The sequence below is a fragment of the Rhinoraja longicauda genome, chromosome 11, assembly GCF_053455715.1.
Source record: "Rhinoraja longicauda isolate Sanriku21f chromosome 11, sRhiLon1.1, whole genome shotgun sequence".
In the NCBI taxonomy this organism is placed as follows: domain Eukaryota; kingdom Metazoa; phylum Chordata; class Chondrichthyes; order Rajiformes; family Arhynchobatidae; genus Rhinoraja; species Rhinoraja longicauda.
In genome coordinates this window covers 55,720,907-55,734,372 of record NC_135963.1, presented here as the reverse complement: position 1 = coordinate 55,734,372, position 13,466 = coordinate 55,720,907, and the positions used below count along the sequence as shown (strand labels likewise).

At 47.6% G+C, this 13,466-nt stretch overlaps 1 protein-coding gene across 1 annotated transcript in view; it reads right to left on the bottom strand.

Moving 5' to 3' along the window:
• mgst3a (microsomal glutathione S-transferase 3a) overlaps positions 1-11,497 on the bottom strand; it is a 30,292-nt gene extending 18,795 nt beyond the window's left edge. Inside the window, exon 1 of the mRNA XM_078408054.1 lies at positions 11,342-11,497. The gene's annotated coding sequence lies outside the window, so the exon portion shown is untranslated. The remainder of the gene's footprint in view (positions 1-11,341) is intronic.
• Positions 11,498-13,466: the final 1,969 nt, after the last annotated feature.

Here is a 13,466-nt window from a genome sequence, read left to right as displayed (position 1 = left end):
GAGCCAGCACCGCCATTCAATGTGATCATGGCTGATCATTCTCAATCTGTACCCCGTTCCTGCCTTCTCCCCATACCCCCTGACTCCGCTATCCTTAAGAGCTCTATCTAGCTCTCTCTTGAATACATTCAGAGAATCGGCCTCCACTGCCTTCTGAGGCAGAGAATTCCACAGATTCACAACTCTCTGACTGAAAAGGTTTTTCCTCATCTCTGTTCTAAATGGCCTACCCCTTATTCTTAAACTGTGGCCCCTGGTTCTGGACTCCCCCAACATTGGGAACATGTTTCCTGCCTCTAACGTGTCCAACCCCTTAATAATCTTAATATCATCCATCACCTTCACCAATTGCCACATCCATGGATTAAACCGTGGCCCAGCCAATATCTCTAAACAGGTAGAATTCCAAGTAACCCCTGCATTCCCTCGACCATCCCACCCTCCTCCCCCACCCCAGTCACCCCACTAGTTCCACTGTACGCATCCTTGCATCCCTTCATTAACACCTCTTCCAAAGCCAACAATGGGCCATCGTGGGCTCAACCCTTCCTTGGTCATCTGTTGCCGGCCCTAATTTGTTCAGGCCTTTTCCTACCTCCAGCCCCCCCCCCCCTTTCAGTTTGAAGAAGGATTCCAATCCGAAACACCACCTGTTCCTTTTCTCCACAGATGCTGCCTGACCTGCCGAGTTGCTCCAGCACTTTGTGTCTACCCTCGGTAGAATCTTTACTTTAGACTTTACTTTAGACTTTAGAGATGCAGCGTGGAAACAGGCCCTTTGGCCCACTGAGTCCCGCGACGGCCAACAATCACATCATACACCAGCACTAACCTACATCATACACCAGCACTAACCTATACTCCTGGGGACAATGAACAATTTTACCAAAGCCAATTAACCTACAAACCTGCATGTCTTCGGGGCGTGGGTGGAAACTGGAGCACTTGAAGAAAACCCATGCGGTCGCAGGGAGAACGTACAAACTCCATACAGACAGCACCCGCAGTCAGGATTGAACCCGGGTCTCTGGCGCTGCAAGGCAGCAACTCTACCGCTGCGCCACCTTGCCACCCCAAGTTTTAGATTTAGATTTAGAGATAAAGCCCGGAAACAGGCCCTTCGGCCCACCGAGTCCGCGCCGCCCAGCGATCCCCGCACACTAACACTATCCTACACACACTAGGGACAATTTTTACATTTACCCAGTCAATTAACCTACATACCTGTACGTCTTTGGAGTGTGGGAGGAAACCGAAGATCTCGGAGAAAACCCACGCAGGTCACGGGGAGAACGTACAAACTCCGTACAGACGGCGCCCGTAGTCGGGATCGAACCTGAGTCTCCGGCGCTGCATTCGCTGTAAGGCAGCAACTCTACCGCTGCGCCACCGTGCCACCCCACGTTCTGTCGTTGGAAAGATCTATGGCTTGAAATCCAAATCCCTCCCCACGTTCCCTTCCTAGAACAATGACCACACTTGGTGTCCGGATGATGGAAGATTATAAATTCGCCTTTCCCCTCGGGAATAAAAGTCTGTGAGTTACACCAGGGTTCCTGAGGACTGTCGGTAGTCCGAACTGTTGGTAACGAAGGTACGGTTGCCTTCACCGGGCCGGGACATTGAGTAGAAGAGTCAGGGTGTCATGTTGCAGCTCCACCAGACTTAGGCCGCAAATGGATATTGCGTGCAGTTCTGGTCACCCCATTAAAAAATGGAGTCTTTGGACAGGGTGCAGAGATGGCTTACCGGAATGGTGACTAGATTAGGAGGTATTAATAGACTATTATTATTATTATTATTATTTACAGTGTACTAGTCTCCTTGTTCTATCTGGGACACACGACAATAAAACACTCCTGACTAACTGCAGGGAGAGGTTGGACAAACTTGCATTGTTTTCTCTGGAGCACGAGGGGCTGAGGGAAGACCCGATAGAAGTATATTAAATTATGAAGGGCCTAGATAGGCTACAAAGTCAGAACCATTTTCCCAGAATGGAAAAAACAAATACCAGAGGGCACACGGTGAGAGGGCCAAGGTTTACAGGAGATAACATCGCTGGTCAAGAAGGCATAGCAACGACTGTTCTACCTAAGAACACTGAAATGGTCTGGTCTACCCCAACATCTGCTGACGACCTTCTACCGCTGCACCATAGAGAGCATCCTAATACATGGCATCCCTGTGTGGTACCCCAGCTGCACGGAGGCAGAGAGGAAAGCTCTTCAGCGGGTAGTCCATAGAGCTCAGAGGGCCATCGGAACACAGCTACCAGCCTTGGAGGGCATCTACAACACACGATGCCTCAGAAAAGTCACCAGCATCCACAAAGACTCCTCACACCCCTGCAACAGTCTGTTCGAACTTCTACCATCGGGCAGACGCTACAAGGCCTTCTACGCCCGCACCTCCAGACTCAGGAACAGCTTCATCCCCAGGGCCATAGCTGCTATGAACCGGTCCTGCTGAGCTGGATGGTCACATCGCACAGTGAACCGGCACAGATCTACTTGAACTTTATACTGTTTTAAAACTGTTTCTAATTTTGTTTCACTGGGTTGTATAAATTTAGCTAATTAATTTATTGCATCGTATGGGAGGCGCATTCCCAATCTCGTTGCACTCCTGTACAATGACAATAAAGATATATTGTATTGTATTGTATTGTGTTGCAGGGCAAATTTTGTTTTTACACTGAGGGTGGTGGGTGCCTAGAGTGTGTGGTGGTGGAGGCAGGTACGATCGTGGCGTTTAGGAGACATTTGGATCGGCACATGGATGAGCAGGAAGTGGAGGGAAATGGATCATGTACAGGCAGAGAGGAGGCAGTCTTGGCATTATGTTCAGCTCAGACATAGTGGGCCGAAGGGCCTGTTCCGGTGCTGTACTGTTCTATCTTCAATGTAGGGGAGAAGGTAAGGTTTGGGAAGGGGAGATAACAAAGGGAGGGAACCACATCACGTTTTAAGCTAAGTGTAGACAAATTCTTAACACACAAAGATATATAATTGATAGACTGAGTTAAATTTAGCTTAGACCGAACAATTAGTTGGAGACGCAAGTATGAGCTCAACTCGAAAGCAAATAAGATGCGGAACAAAGAACAATTTATTTTGGAATTTGTGATTTAATTGTGCGTTCACTAGAGATAGGCCTTCGGTAAACAGGGGATTATAACGGCCTGCACAATATCCACCCACGGGAAAAGGGATCTTCAAGCAAATGTCAGATCATTAAAACCTTACTGACATTCCAGCAGTGTTTAATACAAAAATAGACAAATTGCTTATAGAGTCAACGAGTCAGTCTTACAGCATGGAAACAGGCCCTTCAGCCCAACTTGCCCACAACAGCCAACATGTCCCATCTACTCTAGTCCCACCTGCCTGTGTCTGGCCCATATCCCTCTAAACCTGTCGGATCCACCTACCTGTTTAAATGCTTCTTAAACATTGCAATAGTCCCTGCCTCCACTACCTCCTCTGGCAGATCGTTCCATACACCCACCACCCTTTGTGTAAAATAAGTGACCCCTCAGGTTCCTATTAAACCTCCCCCCCCTCACCTTAAACCATTGTCCACTCTGCTTCACACACATTTTGAACAAGACTGGCCATTATATATTTTTTAAGTAGACAGCGAGCATAAGAGGGTCTCGACCCGAAACATCGCCCATTCCTTCTCTCCCGAGATGCTGCCTGACCTGCTGAGTTACTCCAGCATTTTGTGAATAAATACCTTCGATATTGTACCAGCATCTGCAGTTATTTTCTTATAAGAGAGTTAAATATTGGTTTCCTCTCAAACTGTTAAGTAATCGAGTAGTTTAGTATAGTTTATTGCCACCAGGGGGCGCCTTACGGTGGCTGCCTCGCCAGCCGTCTGTCTCGTCTTTTTCCTTCTTTGTGTTTTTAGTTTGTTGTAAAATGGATGTTTTAGTTTATCTTTAGTTTTGTATTATGTGGGGGTGGGGGGAAACTTTTTAAATCTCTTTCCTCGACGGAGATGCGACTTTTTCCGTGTCGTATCTCCGTCCGCACTGCGTATCTCCTAACATCGTGGAGCTGGCGGCCTCTTGCTGGGACCTCAGGAGCTCCAACTGCGGGAGCCTGTGGACTTTAACAACGTGGAGCTCGCGGTCCCTGGTTAGCGACCGACTTCGGGAGCTCCAACCGCAGGAGCTTCGAACACCCCTAGGTTCACTAGGATAATTCCCGGAATGGCGGGATTGTCGTATGTTGAAAGACTGGAGCGACTAGGCTTGCACACACTGGAATTTAGAAGGATGAGAGGAGATCTTATCGAAACGTATAAGATTATTAAGGGGTTGGACACGTTAGAGGCAGGAAACATGTTCCCAATGTTGGGGGAGTCCAGAACAAGGGGCCACAGTTTAAGAATAAGGGGTGGGCCATTTAGAACGGAGATGAGGAAAAACCTTTTCAGTCAGAGAGTTGTGAATCTGTGTAATTCTCTGCCTCAGAAGGCAGTGGAGGACAATTCTCTGAATGCATTCAAGAGAGAGCTAGATAGAGCTCTTAAGGATAGCGGAGTCAGGGGGTATGGGGAGAAGGCAGGAACGGGGTACTGATTGAGAATGATCAGCCATGATCACATTGAATGGTGGTGCTGGCTCGTAGGGCCGAATGGCCTCCTCCTGCACCTATTGTCTATTGTCCCGACCGCGGGAGCTTCGATCGCCCCGACCGCAGATGGTTCGACTGCCCTGACCCTGGGAGAAAAGATAAGACTTTATTGCCTTCCACCACAGTCGGGAATGTGGAGGGGCTGTTGTGGTAGATGTTTATGTTAAATTTTTTATGTAGTTGTGTGTCTTGTTGCTTTTATTGTTATGACTGTATGGCAAATCAAATTCCTCATATGTTGCAAAACATACTTGGCTAATAAATGACAATTACCGAGGTACGGTACGGTAGCGCAGCGGTAGAGTTGCTGCTTTACAGCGAATGCAGCGCCGGAGACACAGGTTCGATCCTGACTACGGGCGCTGCACTGTAAGGAGTTTGTACGTTCTCCCCGTGACCTGCGTGGGTTTTCTCCGAGATCTTCGGTTTCCTCCCACACTCCAAAGACGTACAGGTATGTAGGTTAATTGGCTGGGTAAATGTAAACATTGTCCCTAGTGGGTGTAGGATAGTGTTAATGTGCGGGGATCACTGGGCAGCACGGACTTGGAGGGCCGAAAAGGCCTGTTTCCGGCTGTAGATATATGATATGATATGATACAGTGCAAAGCTTTTCTGTTGCGTGCTATCCAGTCGGCGGAAAGACTACACACGATTACAATCAACCTGCCCACAGTGTACAGATACAGAATGAAGGGAATAACATTCAGTTTAGTTTAGTTATTGTCACATGTATCGAGGTAGAGTGAAGATCTTTTTTGTTGCGTGCCATCCAGTCAGCATGATTACAGTCGGGCCACGAACAGTGGACAAATACAGGATAAAGGGAATAACGTGCAGTGCAAGATAAAGTCTGATTAAAGATAGTCCGAGGGTCTCCAATGAGGTAGATGGCAGGTTAGGATCATTCTCTAGTTGATTATAGGATGATCCAGTTGCCTGATAACAGCTGGGAAGAAACTGCCCCTGAATCTGGAGGGATGTGTTTCCTCTTGCCTGATGGGAGAGGGGAGAAGAGGCAGTAACCGGGGGTGAGACTGGTCTTTGATTATGCTGGTGGCCTTGCTGAAGCAGCGTGGTGTAGATAATAGACAATAGACAATAGGTGCAGGAGTAGGCCATTCAGCCCTTCGAGCCAGCACCGCCATTCAATGCGATCATGGCTGATCACTCCCAATCAGTACCCCGTTCCTGCCTTTTCCCCGTACCCCCTCACTCCGCTATCCTTAAGAGCTCTATCCAGCTCTCTCTTGAAAGCATCCAACGAACTGGCCTCCACTGCCTTCTGAGGCAGAGAATTCCACACCTTCACCACTCTCTGACTGAGTCAATGGAAGGGAGTCAATGGAAGGGAGGCTGGTTTGTGTGATGGTCCACGACTCTCTGCAGTTTCTCGTGGTCTCGGATGGAGCTGTTCCCAAACCAAGCTGTGATGCATCCCGATAAAGTGGACAGAGAGCATAAGAATGTTTGAGAATGAGCTAATATCTAACTATTAAGTAATCGAGTAGTTAAGTCATGTCATGGAACTAGCCTGGAGCTGGGTGCGGTTTATATTGCACACTGATGGTTGCTGGCAAATGCTGAAACGTAGACACAGGTCATAAGGTCATAAGTGATAGGAGATTTAGGCCATTCGGCCCATCAAGTCGACTCCACCATTCAATCATGGCTGACCTATCTTTCCCTCCTAACCCCATTCTCCTGCCTTCTCCGCAAAACCTCGGACACCTGTATCACCTATCTATCTCCACCTTAAAAATATCCACTGACTTGGCCTCCACAGCCTTCTGTGGCAAAGAATTCCACAGAGTCACCACCCTCTGACGAAATAAATTTCTCCTCATCTCCTTTGTAAAAGAACGTCATTTGATACTGAGCCTATGCCCTCTGGTCCTAGACTCTCCCACCAGCGGAAACATCCTCTCCACATCCACTCTATCCAAGCCTTTCACTATTCTGTATGTTTCAATGAGGTCGCCCCTCATTCTTCTAAACTCCAGCGAGTACAGGCCCAGTGCCGACAAACTCTCATCATAGGTTAACCCGCTCATTCCTGGGATCATTCTTGTAAACCTCCTCTGGACCTTCTCCAGAGCCAGCACATCCTTCCTCAGACATGGTGCCCAAAATTGCTCACAATATTCCAAATGCGGCCTGACCAGCGCCTTATAGAGCCTCAGCACTACATCCCTGTTTTTGTGCACAAGCCCTCTTGAAATAAATGCTAGCATTGAGTTTGCCTTCTTTACTAGCCTCAGTATCGAAGGACGTTCTTTTAGAAAGGGGACGAGGAGAAATTTCTTTCGTCAGAGGATGGTGAATCTGTGGAATTCTTTGCCACAGAAGGCTGTGGAGGCCAAGTCAGTGGATATTTTAAAGGCGGAGATAGATAGATGATACAGGTGTCCGCTGATGCAATTGTAAATCGCACATCAACGCCTCTACTTCCCGAGAAGATCAAAGAGATTCGGTACGTCAAAGAGGATTCTCTTGAACTTCTACAGGTGTTCAGCAGAGAGCATATTGGCTGGCTGCATCACGGCCTGGTTCGGCAACTTGAACGTTCGGGAGTGGAAAAGACTGCAAAAAGTTGTGAACACTGTCCAGTCCATCACTGACTCTGACCTCCCCACCATCGAAGGGGTTTACCAGAGTCGCTGCCTCAAAAAGGCAGCCAGCATCATCAGAGACCCACACCACCCTGGCCACACACTCATTTCACCCCTGCCATCGGGAAGAAGATACAGGAGCCTGAAAACTGTAATATCCAGGTTCAGGAACAGCCTCTTCCCAACAGCCATCAGGCTGTTAAACTCTACAACCTCAAATAAGCTCCGAACTACAATAGACTACTATTATTATTATCATTATTACTTACAGCATACTATGTTTACATATTCTGTTGTTCTGCAGCAAGTAAGAATTTCATTGTTCCATCTGGGACATGTGACAATAAAACACTCTCGACTTGACTCTTGACCTTAGAGTCTTTAATTTTCTCCAAGATCTTCGCACCTCCATCTATAATCTCCTTCTGATCTACCACCCTCAAACCTCTACACAACCCTTGGTCTCCGAGTCATCTTTCACTTTTCAGCAGTCCGAATGAAGAAGGGTCCCGGCCTAAAACTTCGCCCTGTTCATTCCCTCCTCAGAGGCTGCCTGACCCGCTGAGTTACTGCAGCACTGTGTGTGTGTGTTTTGTTCACATTTAATCTGTTCCCTTCTGCTGTCGAGAATCCCTGAACCCTTTCACAACAATTACCCCTTCCCTCACCCCAGTTATGTAACCAGTTTCTACAAACACTACTCTCACTCCCCTCCATTCCTCTTTGCTCCCCTTTCCCTCACCCTAGTCATTTAACCAGTTCCACAGTTAACAACAATGCATCCCTCTTGATCCCACCATCCCTAGCCAACAGTTGGCCTATCAGGGAACCACCCTGCCACAGGTCATCTGTTACCAGCCCCGATTTGCCCTGGTCTTTCCTCACCTCTAGGCCTCCCCCCTCTCCTTCTCTCCCCACTTTCAATCTCCCCACCCGAAAGACCACCTATCCACGTTCTCCAGGGATGCTGCCCGTCCCGCTGAATCACTCCACCACTTTGTGTCTGCTCATTAAAAATGACCCTTTAAGAGCCTGAATGCTTTATTATTTGGCTCAGTGTCAAGTTTTGTTCAAGAATGATTCTGTGACGCACCTTAGAAACATTTTTTTGCCAGCAGTCTATAAATAAATACAATGGCCGATGAATGCTTTTGGATACATTGAACAGTACAGCAGCTGAACGAGCCCTTCGGCCCGCAACGTCTGTGCCAAACTTGTTGCTGAGTTTAACTAATCTCCTCTGCCTGCACGTGACCCGTATCCCTCCATAACCATTTGCCTTTCAAAAAGCCTCTTAAATACCACTATTGTATCTGCAATGCTTAAACTTCCTGCACCCAATGTATCTATGCCTCTATTTATTCACAAAATGCTGGAGTAACCCAGCGGGTCAGGCTGCATCTCGGGAGAGAAGGAATGGGTGACGTTTCGGGTCGAGACCCTTCTTCAGACTGAAGAAAGGTCTCGACCCGAAACGTCACCCATTCCTTCTCTCCCGAGATGCAGCCTGACCCGCTGGGTTACTCCAGCATTTTGTGAATAAATCGATTTGTACCAGCATGTGCAGTTATTTTCCTATATGTATCTATGCTTCTCATCATTTTATACACTCCTGTCAGGTCTCCATTCAACCTGCGACGTTCCAGAAAAAAACAATCCACGTTTGTCCAACCTATCATCGTGGAATTCTTTGCCACAAATGTCTGTGGAGGCCATCAATGTGCATTTTTTAAGGCGGAGATTGACAGATTCTTGATTAGTATGGGTGTCAGGGGTAATGGGGAGAAGGCAGGAGAATGGGGTTAGGAGGGAGAGATAGATCAGCCATGATTGAATGGTAGAGTAGACTTGACGGGCCGAATGGCCTAATTCTGCTCCGAGAACTTATGATCTTATGAAATCAAAACACACAGATTGCTTATTCGGAATACCTCCTTCAGAGTTACAAGAGAACATTCTCTATGGACAAAGTTGTCCATCCAGGACAAAGGACCTGGTCTCGGACAGGGTGGTCTGCAGCACTGGGGTTCCGCAGGGAACAGTGCCAGCGCCATTCTTGTCCACCCTGTACACTGCGGACTTCAGGCACAACTCCGCAGACTCCTATCTACAGAAGTTCTCTGACGACTCTGCCATCGTCGGCCTCATCACAGGCGACGAGGACAGGGCGTACAGAGAACTGATCAAGGAGATTGTGGACTGGTGCCAGCGGAACTGCCTCCGGATCAACGCGGGGAAAACCAGGGAGATGGTGGTAGATTTCAGCAGGCGCAGCCAGGTCCCCCCGACACCGGTGAACATCCAGGGAATGGACATCGGGAGGGTGGACTCTTGTAAGTACCTGGGTGTTTACCTCAACAATAAACTAGACTGGACTGAAAACACCGATGCGCTATACAGAAAGGGCCAGAGCAGACCTTATCTGCTAAGGAGACTCAGGTCCTTTGGAATGCAGGGGGCACTCCTAAGGACCTTCTACAATACAGTGGTGGCATTGGCCATTTTCTATGGAGTGGTCTGCTGGAGCAGCAGCATCTCAACGGCGGAAGGGAAGAGACTCGACAAGCTGGTCAGGAAGGCCGGCTCTGTCCTGGGTTGTCCCCTCGACTCAGTGCAGGCGGTGGGAGAGAGGAGGATGATGGCAAAGCTAACATCGCTGCTGGACAACGACTCCCACCCCATGCAAGACACTGTCACTGCCTGAGTAGCTCCTTCAGTGACAGACTCCTTCACCCCAAGTGCGTGAAGGAGAGATATAAGAGGTCCTTCCTTCCCGCTGCTGTGAGACTGCACAACCAGCACTGCTCCCAGCAGACCAGTCAACAATAACAGCTGGACACACAGAAAACTGAAGACAATTTATGTATCTTTTATTTATAATGAATGATCTCTTGCTCTCCACTTTGCTGCTGTAACACTGTAAATTTCCCCGGTGTGGGACGAATAAAGGAATATATTATTAATCATGGCCATTCTCTAGCTGTTGGTGGGATGGTTCAGTTACCTGATAACACCTGGGTAGAAATTGTCCCTGAATCTGGAAGTATGCATTTTCACACTTCTTAGTATTATTAATACCAATTAATAATATTATCAAGCAGTTTTATTGACATTATCAAAGCATTATTCATAATTATTATTAAATTAGAAACAAAAACGTTACAAATTATAAATCACAAATGTGAATATTATATTGATTATTAAAAATGAGTATTATTAATACTAATGATTATTATAAACAATAATGGTCTGAAGAAGGGTCTCGACCCGAAACGTCGCCCATTCCTTCTCTCCTGAGATGCTGCCTGACCTGCTGAGTTACTCTAGCATTTTGTGAATAAATACCTTCGATTTGTACCAGCATCCGCAGTTATTTTCTTACACTACAATGAAAAGCTATGTTTTGCACGCTATGCAATCAGATCAGATAATACCCGACATAAATACAACCAAGCCAAACTCAAGTGCAATAGCCAAAGCAATAATTCAGGGCATTTTTTGTGCAAATCCAGTAAAGTCTGATTTGTACCAGCATCTACAGTTATTTTCTTATACTATATATAAAGTCTGATTATTGATAGCCCGGGGGGGGGGGGGGGGGGAGTCTCCAATGAGGTATTGACTATTGATGGGAGGTCAGGACTAGCTCTGTCACTGGTTTGCTGCATTCACTGAGTAGTGCCCAGTATTCACGTCTGTCTTCCCAGCAGAATACGCTCGTGGGAGTCGCGACAACAACTCCATTTTGTGTGCCTCGGGGACAGGGATCGATTGGAGATTCATCAGCTCCAAGCATGACCTTTCTGATTGCTCTTAAAGTCCATTTCACCCAACCCCATGGTTGCACCGGTAGAGTTGCACATGCCAGGACTGGGAGCATTGCATTGCATTGCATTGCATGTTGGTTTCACGCTGCCCTTGTCTATTTCACCCACCCCAGACCTCTCCCTCTCCCCCTCTCTCCCAAAGCAACCCCTGCAACAGTTCCAAACTGCTTCACCTTTGTACACCCCATGTATTCCCCTCCCTCACTCCCTCCCAGCCCCCCCTGTAGACGGGACACCACAACGCGAAACGTACCTGCTCTTGCCCGTCCTTCGCTTTGACTTTGCACTGTGGACTTGCTGCTGTTAATAGACCAGGCAGGGCGGACACCACGACAAGGGGAGGAGGAGGAGGAGGAGGAGGAGGAGAAAGGAAGGAACGACCAGCAAACGAGGATCCAGGATCATTCAATACTGGAGCCAGGATTTGGCTAAGATTTTTTTTGGAAAATCAATGACATTCCCGGGGCAACTGGGGGGTCCCGGTTGCAGATAGACCGCGGCTTGCGTTAGTTAGCCAGCGCTCCCATTTAACATGGTTATTTCTATGGGAGCATTGCCCCGGGGCTCTGCCTCTGCTCTGGAGACAGAGAGAGATTGGAAATCCATTCTGGATTTTGTCAGGCCGGGAGCATCTCGCCAGGGTTCCGCATTGTCCCCCCCCCCCCCCCACTTCACGCCAGTTGAAGATTTAATCAGCATTTTCACCGTAGGTGGAGGAAACAATGAGTTTTAGGACCCCTGTGCTTTTCTCCTCATTGAGAGGGGGGGGTGAGTCCAGTGGGGAAATCCCTCAAACAAGGGGAGGGGAGTTTCTTTTTTTTGATGGATGTTTCTTTTTTTTGTTGTTGTGTTGGTTGGGGTTGTGTAATTTGCTTATTTTATTGCTCTTGTTGTTGGACTGTGTGGGTGACTAAATTTCGTCCAAAAAAACTTGTTTTTTGGATGACAAATAAAGATATCCTGAATCCTGAGGGGAAGGGAAGGGCAGGGCAGGGGTAGCAATGTGGAAAGAAAAGAGAGGTGGCTTGCAATAGACAATAAGTGCAGGAGTACGCCATTCGGCCCTTCGAGCCAGCACCGCCATTCACTGTGATCATGTCAGATCATCCACAATCAGGACCCCGTTCCTGCCTTCCCATATCCCCCTGACTTCGTTATCGCTCGAACTAACGCTCTCTTGAAAGCATCCAGGGAATTGGCCTCCACTGCCTCCTGAGGCAGAGAGTTCCACAGATTCACCACTCTCTGGGTGAAAAAGTTCTTCCTCATCTCCGTTCTAAATGGCCTACCCCTTATTCTTAAACTGTGGCCCCTGGTTCTGGACTCCCCCAACATCGGGAGCATGTTTCCTGCCTCTAGCGTGTCCAATCCCTTAATAATCTTATATGTTTCGATAAGATCTCCTCTCTTCCTAAATTCCAGTGTATACAAGCCCAGTCACTCCAGTATTTCAACATATGACAGTCCCGCCATTCCGGGAATTAACCTCGTGAATCTACTCTGCACGCCCTCAATAGCAAGAATGTCTTTCTTCAAATTTGGAGACCAAAACTGCACACAGTACTCCAGGTGCGGTCTCACTAGGGCCCTGTACAACCGCAGAAGGACATCTTTGCTCCTAAACTCAACTCCCCTTGTTATGGCCAACATGCCATTAGCTTTCTTCACTGCCTGTTGTATCTGCATGCTTCCTTTCAGTGACTGATGAACTAGGACACCCAGATCTCGTTGTACTTCCCCTTTTCCTAACTTGACATAATTCAGATAATAATCTGCCTTCCTGTTCTTGCCACCAAAGTGGATAACCTCACATTTATCCACATTAAACTGCATCTGCCATGCATCCGCCCATTCACACAACCTGTCCAAGTCACCCTGCAACCTCATAGCATCCTCCTCACAGTCCACACTACCCCCCCAGCTTTGTATCATCTGCAAATTTGCTAATGGTACTTTTAATCCCATCATCTAAGTCATTAATGTATATTGTAAATAGCTGCGGTCCCAGCACCGAACCTTGCGGTACCCCACTAATCACTGCCTGCCATTCTGAAAGGGACCTGTTAATCCCTACTCTTTGTGTCCTGCCTGCCAACCACTTTTCTATCCATGTCAGTACCCTACCCCCAATACCATGTGCTCTAATCTTGCCCACTAATCTCATATGTGGGAACTTATCAAAGGCTTTCTGAAAGTCCAGGTACACTACATCCACTGGCTCTCCCTTATCCATTTTCCTAGTTACATCCTCAAAAAATTCCAGAAGATTAGTCAAGCATGATTTCCCCTTCGTAAATCCACGCTGACACGGAACGATCCTGTTACTACTATCCAAATGTTCCGCAATTTCGTCTTTTATAATTGACTCCAGCATCTTC